This window comes from Larus michahellis, chromosome 20, assembly GCF_964199755.1.
Source record: "Larus michahellis chromosome 20, bLarMic1.1, whole genome shotgun sequence".
NCBI classification, from domain to species: domain Eukaryota; kingdom Metazoa; phylum Chordata; class Aves; order Charadriiformes; family Laridae; genus Larus; species Larus michahellis.
Genome location: NC_133915.1, coordinates 902,217 through 917,198, shown reverse-complemented (window position 1 = coordinate 917,198; position 14,982 = coordinate 902,217).

Genomic DNA, 14,982 nt, shown 5'->3' with positions numbered 1-14,982 from the left:
CCCTATGTCAGAGACACTGAGAAGAAGCCCCAATGTTCCCTCCAGGCACTTTCAGTGTGGGTGCCTTCTCCACGTGGTTCCTGGTTTCACTGCGGCTCTGAAGAGAATGTTAGCAAAGAGGTAACCGGGACAGTGAAAACAGTACTCAAAGACAGGGAGAGCAAGCTCTCTCTTGGCACTTTGGATGTGGGACATACAGCGAGATGTTTGCTGCTTTTGCGTTTGGCTGTTGGGAGATTTACAGCACAAAGATATCTAGTTGATTTGAAGCAGTTCCGAGAAAGTCTAAACATAATCCCCACTTCTCCCTCCTGGCACTTTCCATGTGGGAGATATAGCAGGATGTATATTGGTTTTGAGGACAACTCAATGGACAGTGTAGGGAGAAAACCTCCTGGCTCCTTGAATGCCGTTTCTGGAGACACTGCGATCAATGTGGGAGATATGTCAAGATGTGTGTTTGTTTTGAGGACGGCTCTCTGGAGAGTCTTAGCAAAGAGGTCACACAGATAATCAGAGCAATTCTCAGAGACACTGAGAACAAGCTCCCAATTCCCTAATGGCACTTTCCCTGTAGGATATACCGCAAGATGTTTCTGTATATTAGGCACAGCGCTCTGCACGGTGGTAGCAGAGACTTTCCCGGGACAGTGAAACCCTATGTCAGAGACACTGAGAAGAAGCCCCAATGTTCCCTCCAGGCACTTTCAGTGTGGGTGCCTTCTCCACGTGGTTCCTGGTTTCACTGCGGCTCTGAAGAGAATGTTAGCAAAGAGGTAACCGGGACAGTGAAAACAGTACTCAAAGACAGGGAGAGCAAGCTCTCTCTTGGCACTTTGGATGTGGGACATACAGCGAGATGTTTGCTGCTTTTGCGTTTGGCTGTTGGGAGATTTACAGCACAAAGATATCTAGTTGATTTGAAGCAGTTCCGAGAAAGTCTAAACATAATCCCCACTTCTCCCTCCTGGCACTTTCCATGTGGGAGATATAGCAGGATGTATATTGGTTTTGAGGACAACTCAATGGACAGTGTAGGGAGAAAACCTCCTGGCTCCTTGAATGCCGTTTCTGGAGACACTGCGATCAATGTGGGAGATATGTCAAGATGTGTGTTTGTTTTGAGGACGGCTCTCTGGAGAGTCTTAGCAAAGAGGTCACACAGATAATCAGAGCAATTCTCATTGACACTGAGAACAAGCTCCCAATTCCCTAATGGCACTTTCCCTGTAGGATATACCGCAAGATGTTTCTGTATATTAGGCACAGCGCTCTGCACGGTGTTAGCAGAGACTTTCCCGGGACAGTGAAACCCTATGTCAGAGACACTGAGAAGAAGCCCCAATGTTCCCTCCAGGCACTTTCAGTGTGGGTGCCTTCTCCACGTGGTTCCTGGTTTCACTGCGGCTCTGAAGAGAATGTTAGCAAAGAGGTAACCGGGACAGTGAAAACAGTACTCAAAGACAGGGAGAGCAAGCTCTCTCTTGGCACTTTGGATGTGGGACATACAGCGAGATGTTTGCTGCTTTTGCGTTTGGCTGTTGGGAGATTTACAGCACAAAGATATCTAGTTGATTTGAAGCAGTTCCGAGAAAGTCTAAACATAATCCCCACTTCTCCCTCCTGGCACTTTCCATGTGGGAGATATAGCAGGATGTATATTGGTTTTGAGGACAACTCAATGGACAGTGTAGGGAGAAAACCTCCTGGCTCCTTGAATGCCGTTTCTGGAGACACTGCGATCAATGTGGGAGATATGTCAAGATGTGTGTTTGTTTTGAGGACGGCTCTCTGGAGAGTCTTAGCAAAGAGGTCACACAGATAATCAGAGCAATTCTCAGAGACACTGAGAACAAGCTCCACAATTCCCTCCTGGCACTTTCCCTGTAGGAGATACCGCAAGACGTTTCTGTATATTGGGCACAGCGCTCTGCACGGTGTTAGCAGAGACTTTCCCGGGACAGTGAAACCCTATGTCAGAGACACTGAGAAGAAGCCCCAATGTTCCCTCCAGGCACTTTCAGTGTGGGTGCTTTCTCCACGTGGTTCCTGGTTTCACTGCGGCTCTGAAGAGAATGTTAGCAAAGAGGTAACCGGGACAGTGAAAACAGTACTCAAAGACAGGGAGAGCAAGCTCTCTCTTGGCACTTTGGATGTGGGACATACAGCGAGATGTTTGCTGCTTTTGCGTTTGGCTGTTGGGAGATTTACAGCACAAAGATATCTAGTTGATTTGAAGCAGTTCCGAGAAAGTCTAAACATAATCCCCACTTCTCCCTCCTGGCACTTTCCATGTGGGAGATATAGCAGGATGTATATTGGTTTTGAGGACAACTCAATGGACAGTGTAGGGAGAAAACCTCCTGGCTCCTTGAATGCCGTTTCTGGAGACACTGCGATCAATGTGGGAGATATGTCAAGATGTGTGTTTGTTTTGAGGACGGCTCTCTGGAGAGTCTTAGCAAAGAGGTCACACAGATAATCAGAGCAATTCTCAGAGACACTGAGAACAAGCTCCCAATTCCCTAATGGCACTTTCCCTGTAGGATATACCGCAAGATGTTTCTGTATATTAGGCACAGCGCTCTGCACGGTGGTAGCAGAGACTTTCCCGGGACAGTGAAACCCTATGTCAGAGACACTGAGAAGAAGCCCCAATGTTCCCTCCAGGCACTTTCAGTGTGGGTGCCTTCTCCACGTGGTTCCTGGTTTCACTGCGGCTCTGAAGAGAATGTTAGCAAAGAGGTAACCGGGACAGTGAAAACAGTACTCAAAGACAGGGAGAGCAAGCTCTCTCTTGGCACTTTGGATGTGGGACATACAGCGAGATGTTTGCTGCTTTTGCGTTTGGCTGTTGGGAGATTTACAGCACAAAGATATCTAGTTGATTTGAAGCAGTTCCGAGAAAGTCTAAACATAATCCCCACTTCTCCCTCCTGGCACTTTCCATGTGGGAGATATAGCAGGATGTATATTGGTTTTGAGGACAACTCAATGGACAGTGTAGGGAGAAAACCTCCTGGCTCCTTGAATGCCGTTTCTGGAGACACTGCGATCAATGTGGGAGATATGTCAAGATGTGTGTTTGTTTTGAGGACGGCTCTCTGGAGAGTCTTAGCAAAGAGGTCACACAGATAATCAGAGCAATTCTCAGAGACACTGAGAACAAGCTCCCAATTCCCTAATGGCACTTTCCCTGTAGGATATACCGCAAGATGTTTCTGTATATTGGGCACAGCGCTCTGCACGGTGTTAGCAGAGACTTTCCCGGGACAGTGAAACCCTATGTCAGAGACACTGAGAAGAAGCCCCAATGTTCCCTCCAGGCACTTTCAGTGTGGGTGCCTTCTCCACGTGGTTCCTGGTTTCACTGCGGCTCTGAAGAGAATGTTAGCAAAGAGGTAACCGGGACAGTGAAAACAGTACTCAAAGACAGGGAGAGCAAGCTCTCTCTTGGCACTTTGGATGTGGGACATACAGCGAGATGTTTGCTGCTTTTGCGTTTGGCTGTTGGGAGATTTACAGCACAAAGATATCTAGTTGATTTGAAGCAGTTCCGAGAAAGTCTAAACATAATCCCCACTTCTCCCTCCTGGCACTTTCCATGTGGGAGATATAGCAGGATGTATATTGGTTTTGAGGACAACTCAATGGACAGTGTAGGGAGAAAACCTCCTGGCTCCTTGAATGCCGTTTCTGGAGACACTGCGATCAATGTGGGAGATATGTCAAGATGTGTGTTTGTTTTGAGGACGGCTCTCTGGAGAGTCTTAGCAAAGAGGTCACACAGATAATCAGAGCAATTCTCAGAGACACTGAGAACAAGCTCCACAATTCCCTCCTGGCACTTTCCCTGTAGGAGATACCGCAAGACGTTTCTGTATATTGGGCACAGCGCTCTGCACGGTGTTAGCAGAGACTTTCCCGGGACAGTGAAACCCTATGTCAGAGACACTGAGAAGAAGCCCCAATGTTCCCTCCAGGCACTTTCAGTGTGGGTGCCTTCTCCACGTGGTTCCTGGTTTCACTGCAGCTCTGAAGAGAACGTTAGCAAAGAGGTAACCGGGACAGTGAAAACAGTACTCAAAGACAGGGAGAGCAAGCTCTCTCTTGGCACTTTGGATGTGGGACATACAGCGAGATGTTTGCTGCTTTTGCGTTTGGCTGTTGGGAGATTTACAGCACAAAGATATCTAGTTGATTTGAAGCAGTTCCGAGAAAGTCTAAACATAATCCCCACTTCTCCCTCCTGGCACTTTCCATGTGGGAGATATAGCAGGATGTATATTGGTTTTGAGGACAACTCAATGGACAGTGTAGGGAGAAAACCTCCTGGCTCCTTGAATGCCGTTTCTGGAGACACTGCGATCAATGTGGGAGATATGTCAAGATGTGTGTTTGTTTTGAGGACGGCTCTCTGGAGAGTCTTAGCAAAGAGGTCACACAGATAATCAGAGCAATTCTCAGAGACACTGAGAACAAGCTCCCAATTCCCTAATGGCACTTTCCCTGTAGGATATACCGCAAGATGTTTCTGTATATTAGGCACAGCGCTCTGCACGGTGGTAGCAGAGACTTTCCCGGGACAGTGAAACCCTATGTCAGAGACACTGAGAAGAAGCCCCAATGTTCCCTCCAGGCACTTTCAGTGTGGGTGCCTTCTCCACGTGGTTCCTGGTTTCACTGCGGCTCTGAAGAGAATGTTAGCAAAGAGGTAACCGGGACAGTGAAAACAGTACTCAAAGACAGGGAGAGCAAGCTCTCTCTTGGCACTTTGGATGTGGGACATACAGCGAGATGTTTGCTGCTTTTGCGTTTGGCTGTTGGGAGATTTACAGCACAAAGATATCTAGTTGATTTGAAGCAGTTCCGAGAAAGTCTAAACATAATCCCCACTTCTCCCTCCTGGCACTTTCCATGTGGGAGATATAGCAGGATGTATATTGGTTTTGAGGACAACTCAATGGACAGTGTAGGGAGAAAACCTCCTGGCTCCTTGAATGCCGTTTCTGGAGACACTGCGATCAATGTGGGAGATATGTCAAGATGTGTGTTTGTTTTGAGGACGGCTCTCTGGAGAGTCTTAGCAAAGAGGTCACACAGATAATCAGAGCAATTCTCAGAGACACTGAGAACAAGCTCCACAATTCCCTAATGGCACTTTCCCTGTAGGAGATACCGCAAGACGTTTCTGTATATTGGGCACAGCGCTCTGCACGGTGTTAGCAGAGACTTTCCCGGGACAGTGAAACCCTATGTCAGAGACACTGAGAAGAAGCCCCAATGTTCCCTCCAGGCACTTTCAGTGTGGGTGCTTTCTCCACGTGGTTCCTGGTTTCACTGCGGCTCTGAAGAGAATGTTAGCAAAGAGGTAACCGGGACAGTGAAAACAGTACTCAAAGACAGGGAGAGCAAGCTCTCTCTTGGCACTTTGGATGTGGGACATACAGCGAGATGTTTGCTGCTTTTGCGTTTGGCTGTTGGGAGATTTACAGCACAAAGATATCTAGTTGATTTGAAGCAGTTCCGAGAAAGTCTAAACATAATCCCCACTTCTCCCTCCTGGCACTTTCCATGTGGGAGATATAGCAGGATGTATATTGGTTTTGAGGACAACTCAATGGACAGTGTAGGGACAAAACCTCCTGGCTCCTTGAATGCCGTTTCTGGAGACACTGCGATCAATGTGGGAGATATGTCAAGATGTGTGTTTGTTTTGAGGACGGCTCTCTGGAGAGTCTTAGCAAAGAGGTCACACAGATAATCAGAGCAATTCTCAGAGACACTGAGAACAAGCTCCCAATTCCCTAATGGCACTTTCCCTGTAGGATATACCGCAAGATGTTTCTGTATATTAGGCACAGCGCTCTGCACGGTGGTAGCAGAGACTTTCCCGGGACAGTGAAACCCTATGTCAGAGACACTGAGAAGAAGCCCCAATGTTCCCTCCAGGCACTTTCAGTGTGGGTGCCTTCTCCACGTGGTTCCTGGTTTCACTGCGGCTCTGAAGAGAATGTTAGCAAAGAGGTAACCGGGACAGTGAAAACAGTACTCAAAGACAGGGAGAGCAAGCTCTCTCTTGGCACTTTGGATGTGGGACATACAGCGAGATGTTTGCTGCTTTTGCGTTTGGCTGTTGGGAGATTTACAGCACAAAGATATCTAGTTGATTTGAAGCAGTTCCGAGAAAGTCTAAACATAATCCCCACTTCTCCCTCCTGGCACTTTCCATGTGGGAGATATAGCAGGATGTATATTGGTTTTGAGGACAACTCAATGGACAGTGTAGGGAGAAAACCTCCTGGCTCCTTGAATGCCGTTTCTGGAGACACTGCGATCAATGTGGGAGATATGTCAAGATGTGTGTTTGTTTTGAGGACGGCTCTCTGGAGAGTCTTAGCAAAGAGGTCACACAGATAATCAGAGCAATTCTCAGAGACACTGAGAACAAGCTCCCAATTCCCTAATGGCACTTTCCCTGTAGGATATACCGCAAGATGTTTCTGTATATTAGGCACAGCGTTCTGCACGGTGGTAGCAGAGACTTTCCCGGGACAGTGAAACCCTATGTCAGAGACACTGAGAAGAAGCCCCAATGTTCCCTCCAGGCACTTTCAGTGTGGGTGCCTTCTCCACGTGGTTCCTGGTTTCACTGCGGCTCTGAAGAGAATGTTAGCAAAGAGGTAACCGGGACAGTGAAAACAGTACTCAAAGACAGGGAGAGCAAGCTCTCTCTTGGCACTTTGGATGTGGGACATACAGCGAGATGTTTGCTGCTTTTGCGTTTGGCTGTTGGGAGATTTACAGCACAAAGATATCTAGTTGATTTGAAGCAGTTCCGAGAAAGTCTAAACATAATCCCCACTTCTCCCTCCTGGCACTTTCCATGTGGGAGATATAGCAGGATGTATATTGGTTTTGAGGACAACTCAATGGACAGTGTAGGGAGAAAACCTCCTGGCTCCTTGAATGCCGTTTCTGGAGACACTGCGATCAATGTGGGAGATATGTCAAGATGTGTGTTTGTTTTGAGGACGGCTCTCTGGAGAGTCTTAGCAAAGAGGTCACACAGATAATCAGAGCAATTCTCAGAGACACTGAGAACAAGCTCCACAATTCCCTCCTGGCACTTTCCCTGTAGGAGATACCGCAAGACGTTTCTGTATATTGGGCACAGCGCTCTGCACGGTGTTAGCAGAGACTTTCCCGGGACAGTGAAACCCTATGTCAGAGACACTGAGAAGAAGCCCCAATGTTCCCTCCAGGCACTTTCAGTGTGGGTGCCTTCTCCACGTGGTTCCTGGTTTCACTGCGGCTCTGAAGAGAATGTTAGCAAAGAGGTAACCGGGACAGTGAAAACAGTACTCAAAGACAGGGAGAGCAAGCTCTCTCTTGGCACTTTGGATGTGGGACATACAGCGAGATGTTTGCTGCTTTTGCGTTTGGCTGTTGGGAGATTTACAGCACAAAGATATCTAGTTGATTTGAAGCAGTTCCGAGAAAGTCTAAACATAATCCCCACTTCTCCCTCCTGGCACTTTCCATGTGGGAGATATAGCAGGATGTATATTGGTTTTGAGGACAACTCAATGGACAGTGTAGGGAGAAAACCTCCTGGCTCCTTGAATGCCGTTTCTGGAGACACTGCGATCAATGTGGGAGATATGTCAAGATGTGTGTTTGTTTTGAGGACGGCTCTCTGGAGAGTCTTAGCAAAGAGGTCACACAGATAATCAGAGCAATTCTCAGAGACACTGAGAACAAGCTCCACAATTCCCTCCTGGCACTTTCCCTGTAGGAGATACCGCAAGACGTTTCTGTATATTGGGCACAGCGCTCTGCACGGTGTTAGCAGAGACTTTCCCGGGACAGTGAAACCCTATGTCAGAGACACTGAGAAGAAGCCCCAATGTTCCCTCCAGGCACTTTCAGTGTGGGTGCCTTCTCCACGTGGTTCCTGGTTTCACTGCAGCTCTGAAGAGAATGTTAGCAAAGAGGTAACCGGGACAGTGAAAACAGTACTCAAAGACAGGGAGAGCAAGCTCTCTCTTGGCACTTTGGATGTGGGACATACAGCGAGATGTTTGCTGCTTTTGCGTTTGGCTGTTGGGAGATTTACAGCACAAAGATATCTAGTTGATTTGAAGCAGTTCCGAGAAAGTCTAAACATAATCCCCACTTCTCCCTCCTGGCACTTTCCATGTGGGAGATATAGCAGGATGTATATTGGTTTTGAGGACAACTCAATGGACAGTGTAGGGACAAAACCTCCTGGCTCCTTGAATGCCGTTTCTGGAGACACTGCGATCAATGTGGGAGATATGTCAAGATGTGTGTTTGTTTTGAGGACGGCTCTCTGGAGAGTCTTAGCAAAGAGGTCACACAGATAATCAGAGCAATTCTCAGAGACACTGAGAACAAGCTCCCAATTCCCTAATGGCACTTTCCCTGTAGGAGATACCGCAAGACGTTTCTGTATATTGGGCACAGCGCTCTGCACGGTGTTAGCAGAGACTTTCCCGGGACAGTGAAACCCTATGTCAGAGACACTGAGAAGAAGCCCCAATGTTCCCTCCAGGCACTTTCAGTGTGGGTGCCTTCTCCACGTGGTTCCTGGTTTCACTGCGGCTCTGAAGTGAATGTTAGCAAAGAGGTAACCGGGACAGTGAAAACAGTACTCAAAGACAGGGAGAGCAAGCTCTCTCTTGGCACTTTGGATGTGGGACATACAGCGAGATGTTTGCTGCTTTTGCGTTTGGCTGTTGGGAGATTTACAGCACAAAGATATCTAGTTGATTTGAAGCAGTTCCGAGAAAGTCTAAACATAATCCCCACTTCTCCCTCCTGGCACTTTCCATGTGGGAGATATAGCAGGATGTATATTGGTTTTGAGGACAACTCAATGGACAGTGTAGGGAGAAAAGGTCCTGGCTCCTTGAATGCCGTTTCTGGAGACACTGCGATCAATGTGGGAGATATGTCAAGATGTGTGTTTGTTTTGAGGACGGCTCTCTGGAGAGTCTTAGCAAAGAGGTCACACAGATAATCAGAGCAATTCTCAGAGACACTGAGAACAAGCTCCACAATTCCCTCCTGGCACTTTCCCTGTAGGAGATACCGCAAGACGTTTCTGTATATTGGGCACAGCGCTCTGCACGGTGTTAGCAGAGACTTTCCCGGGACAGTGAAACCCTATGTCAGAGACACTGAGAAGAAGCCCCAATGTTCCCTCCAGGCACTTTCAGTGTGGGTGCTTTCTCCACGTGGTTCCTGGTTTCACTGCGGCTCTGAAGAGAATGTTAGCAAAGAGGTAACCGGGACAGTGAAAACAGTACTCAAAGACAGGGAGAGCAAGCTCTCTCTTGGCACTTTGGATGTGGGACATACAGCGAGATGTTTGCTGCTTTTGCGTTTGGCTGTTGGGAGATTTACAGCACAAAGATATCTAGTTGATTTGAAGCAGTTCCGAGAAAGTCTAAACATAATCCCCACTTCTCCCTCCTGGCACTTTCCATGTGGGAGATATAGCAGGATGTATATTGGTTTTGAGGACAACTCAATGGACAGTGTAGGGACAAAACCTCCTGGCTCCTTGAATGCCGTTTCTGGAGACACTGCGATCAATGTGGGAGATATGTCAAGATGTGTGTTTGTTTTGAGGACGGCTCTCTGGAGAGTCTTAGCAAAGAGGTCACACAGATAATCAGAGCAATTCTCAGAGACACTGAGAACAAGCTCCACAATTCCCTCCTGGCACTTTCCCTGTAGGAGATACCGCAAGACGTTTCTGTATATTGGGCACAGCGCTCTGCACGGTGTTAGCAGAGACTTTCCCGGGACAGTGAAACCCTATGTCAGAGACACTGAGAAGAAGCCCCAATGTTCCCTCCAGGCACTTTCAGTGTGGGTGCTTTCTCCACGTGGTTCCTGGTTTCACTGCGGCTCTGAAAAGAATGTTAGCAAAGAGGTAACCGGGACAGTGAAAACAGTACTCAAAGACAGGGAGAGCAAGCTCTCTCTTGGCACTTTGGATGTGGGACATACAGCGAGATGTTTGCTGCTTTTGCGTTTGGCTGTTGGGAGATTTACAGCACAAAGATATCTAGTTGATTTGAAGCAGTTCCGAGAAAGTCTAAACATAATCCCCACTTCTCCCTCCTGGCACTTTCCATGTGGGAGATATAGCAGGATGTATATTGGTTTTGAGGACAACTCAATGGACAGTGTAGGGAGAAAAGGTCCTGGCTCCTTGAATGCCGTTTCTGGAGACACTGCGATCAACGTGGGAGATATGTCAAGATGTGTGTTTGTTTTGAGGACGGCTCTCTGGAGAGTCTTAGCAAAGAGGTCACACAGATAATCAGAGCAATTCTCAGAGACACTGAGAACAAGCTCCACAATTCCCTCCTGGCACTTTCCCTGTAGGAGATACCGCAAGACGTTTCTGTATATTGGGCACAGCGCTCTGCACGGTGTTAGCAGAGACTTTCCCGGGACAGTGAAACCCTATGTCAGAGACACTGAGAAGAAGCCCCAATGTTCCCTCCAGGCACTTTCAGTGTGGGTGCCTTCTCCACGTGGTTCCTGGTTTCACTGCAGCTCTGAAGAGAATGTTAGCAAAGAGGTAACCGGGACAGTGAAAACAGTACTCAAAGACAGGGAGAGCAAGCTCTCTCTTGGCACTTTGGATGTGGGACATACAGCGAGATGTTTGCTGCTTTTGCGTTTGGCTGTTGGGAGATTTACAGCACAAAGATATCTAGTTGATTTGAAGCAGTTCCGAGAAAGTCTAAACATAATCCCCACTTCTCCCTCCTGGCACTTTCCATGTGGGAGATATAGCAGGATGTATATTGGTTTTGAGGACAACTCAATGGACAGTGTAGGGAGAAAACCTCCTGGCTCCTTGAATGCCGTTTCTGGAGACACTGCGATCAATGTGGGAGATATGTCAAGATGTGTGTTTGTTTTGAGGACGGCTCTCTGGAGAGTCTTAGCAAAGAGGTCACACAGATAATCAGAGCAATTCTCAGAGACACTGAGAACAAGCTCCACAATTCCCTCCTGGCACTTTCCCTGTAGGAGATACCGCAAGACGTTTCTGTATATTGGGCACAGCGCTCTGCACGGTGTTAGCAGAGACTTTCCCGGGACAGTGAAACCCTATGTCAGAGACACTGAGAAGAAGCCCCAATGTTCCCTCCAGGCACTTTCAGTGTGGGTGCCTTCTCCACGTGGTTCCTGGTTTCACTGCGGCTCTGAAGTGAATGTTAGCAAAGAGGTAACCGGGACAGTGAAAACAGTACTCAAAGACAGGGAGAGCAAGCTCTCTCTTGGCACTTTGGATGTGGGACATACAGCGAGATGTTTGCTGCTTTTGCGTTTGGCTGTTGGGAGATTTACAGCACAAAGATATCTAGTTGATTTGAAGCAGTTCCGAGAAAGTCTAAACATAATCCCCACTTCTCCCTCCTGGCACTTTCCATGTGGGAGATATAGCAGGATGTATATTGGTTTTGAGGACAACTCAATGGACAGTGTAGGGAGAAAACCTCCTGGCTCCTTGAATGCCGTTTCTGGAGACACTGCGATCAACGTGGGAGATATGTCAAGATGTGTGTTTGTTTTGAGGACGGCTCTCTGGAGAGTCTTAGCAAAGAGGTCACACAGATAATCAGAGCAATTCTCAGAGACACTGAGAACAAGCTCCGCAATTCCCTCCTGGCACTTTCCCTGTAGGAGATACCGCAAGACGTTTCTGTATATTGGGCACAGCGCTCTGCACGGTGTTAGCAGAGACTTTCCCGGGACAGTGAAACCCTATGTCAGAGACACTGAGAAGAAGCCCCAATGTTCCCTCCAGACACTTTCAGTGTGGGTGCTTTCTGCACGTGGTTCCTGGTTTCACTGCGGCTCTGAAGAGAATGTTAGCAAAGAGGTAACCGGGACAGTGAAAACAGTACTCAAAGACAGGGAGAGCAAGCTCTCTCTTGGCACTTTGGATGTGGGACATACAGCGAGATGTTTGCTGCTTTTGCGTTTGGCTGTTGGGAGATTTACAGCACAAAGATATCTAGTTGATTTGAAGCAGTTCCGAGAAAGTCTAAACATAATCCCCACTTCTCCCTCCTGGCACTTTCCATGTGGGAGATATAGCAGGATGTATATTGGTTTTGAGGACAACTCAATGGACAGTGTAGGGAGAAAACCTCCTGGCTCCTTGAATGCCGTTTCTGGAGACACTGCGATCAATGTGGGAGATATGTCAAGATGTGTGTTTGTTTTGAGGACGGCTCTCTGGAGAGTCTTAGCAAAGAGGTCACACAGATAATCAGAGCAATTCTCAGAGACACTGAGAACAAGCTCCACAATTCCCTCCTGGCACTTTCCCTGTAGGAGATACCGCAAGACGTTTCTGTATATTGGGCACAGCGCTCTGCACGGTGTTAGCAGAGACTTTCCCGGGACAGTGAAACCCTATGTCAGAGACACTGAGAAGAAGCCCCAATGTTCCCTCCAGGCACTTTCAGTGTGGGTGCCTTCTCCACGTGGTTCCTGGTTTCACTGCAGCTCTGAAGAGAACGTTAGCAAAGAGGTAACCGGGACAGTGAAAACAGTACTCAAAGACAGGGAGAGCAAGCTCTCTCTTGGCACTTTGGATGTGGGACATACAGCGAGATGTTTGCTGCTTTTGCGTTTGGCTGTTGGGAGATTTACAGCACAAAGATATCTAGTTGATTTGAAGCAGTTCCGAGAAAGTCTAAACATAATCCCCACTTCTCCCTCCTGGCACTTTCCATGTGGGAGATATAGCAGGATGTATATTGGTTTTGAGGACAACTCAATGGACAGTGTAGGGAGAAAACCTCCTGGCTCCTTGAATGCCGTTTCTCGAGACACTGCGATCAACGTGGGAGATATGTCAAGATGTGTGTTTGTTTTGAGGACGGCTCTCTGGAGAGTCTTAGCAAAGAGGTCACACAGATAATCAGAGCAATTCTCAGAGACACTGAGAACAAGCTCCGCAATTCCCTCCTGGCACTTTCCCTGTAGGAGATACCGCAAGACGTTTCTGTATATTGGGCACAGCGCTCTGCACGGTGTTAGCAGAGACTTTCCCGGGACAGTGAAACCCTATGTCAGAGACACTGAGAAGAAGCCCCAATGTTCCCTCCAGGCACTTTCAGTGTGGGTGCCTTCTCCACGTGGTTCCTGGTTTCACTGCGGCTCTGAAGAGAATGTTAGCAAAGAGGTAACCGGGACAGTGAAAACAGTACTCAAAGACAGGGAGAGCAAGCTCTCTCTTGGCACTTTGGATGTGGGACATACAGCGAGATGTTTGCTGCTTTTGCGTTTGGCTGTTGGGAGATTTACAGCACAAAGATATCTAGTTGATTTGAAGCAGTTCCGAGAAAGTCTAAACATAATCCCCACTTCTCCCTCCTGGCACTTTCCATGTGGGAGATATAGCAGGATGTATATTGGTTTTGAGGACAACTCAATGGACAGTGTAGGGAGAAAACCTCCTGGCTCCTTGAATGCCGTTTCTGGAGACACTGCGATCAATGTGGGAGATATGTCAAGATGTGTGTTTGTTTTGAGGACGGCTCTCTGGAGAGTCTTAGCAAAGAGGTCACACAGATAATCAGAGCAATTCTCAGAGACACTGAGAACAAGCTCCACAATTCCCTCCTGGCACTTTCCCTGTAGGAGATACCGCAAGACGTTTCTGTATATTGGGCACAGCGCTCTGCACGGTGTTAGCAGAGACTTTCCCGGGACAGTGAAACCCTATGTCAGAGACACTGAGAAGAAGCCCCAATGTTCCCTCCAGGCACTTTCAGTGTGGGTGCCTTCTCCACGTGGTTCCTGGTTTCACTGCAGCTCTGAAGAGAATGTTAGCAAAGAGGTAACCGGGACAGTGAAAACAGTACTCAAAGACAGGGAGAGCAAGCTCTCTCTTGGCACTTTGGATGTGGGACATACAGCGAGATGTTTGCTGCTTTTGCGTTTGGCTGTTGGGAGATTTACAGCACAAAGATATCTAGTTGATTTGAAGCAGTTCCGAGAAAGTCTAAACATAATCCCCACTTCTCCCTCCTGGCACTTTCCATGTGGGAGATATAGCAGGATGTATATTGGTTTTGAGGACAACTCAATGGACAGTGTAGGGACAAAACCTCCTGGCTCCTTGAATGCCGTTTCTGGAGACACTGCGATCAATGTGGGAGATATGTCAAGATGTGTGTTTGTTTTGAGGACGGCTCTCTGGAGAGTCTTAGCAAAGAGGTCACACAGATAATCAGAGCAATTCTCAGAGACACTGAGAACAAGCTCCCAATTCCCTAATGGCACTTTCCCTGTAGGAGATACCGCAAGACGTTTCTGTATATTGGGCACAGCGCTCTGCACGGTGTTAGCAGAGACTTTCCCGGGACAGTGAAACCCTATGTCAGAGACACTGAGAAGAAGCCCCAATGTTCCCTCCAGGCACTTTCAGTGTGGGTGCCTTCTCCACGTGGTTCCTGGTTTCACTGCGGCTCTGAAGTGAATGTTAGCAAAGAGGTAACCGGGACAGTGAAAACAGTACTCAAAGACAGGGAGAGCAAGCTCTCTCTTGGCACTTTGGATGTGGGACATACAGCGAGATGTTTGCTGCTTTTGCGTTTGGCTGTTGGGAGATTTACAGCACAAAGATATCTAGTTGATTTGAAGCAGTTCCGAGAAAGTCTAAACATAATCCCCACTTCTCCCTCCTGGCACTTTCCATGTGGGAGATATAGCAGGATGTATATTGGTTTTGAGGACAACTCAATGGACAGTGTAGGGAGAAAAGGTCCTGGCTCCTTGAATGCCGTTTCTGGAGACACTGCGATCAATGTGGGAGATATGTCAAGATGTGTGTTTGTTTTGAGGACGGCTCTCTGGAGAGTCTTAGCAAAGAGGTCACACAGATAATCAGAGCAATTCTCAGAGACACTG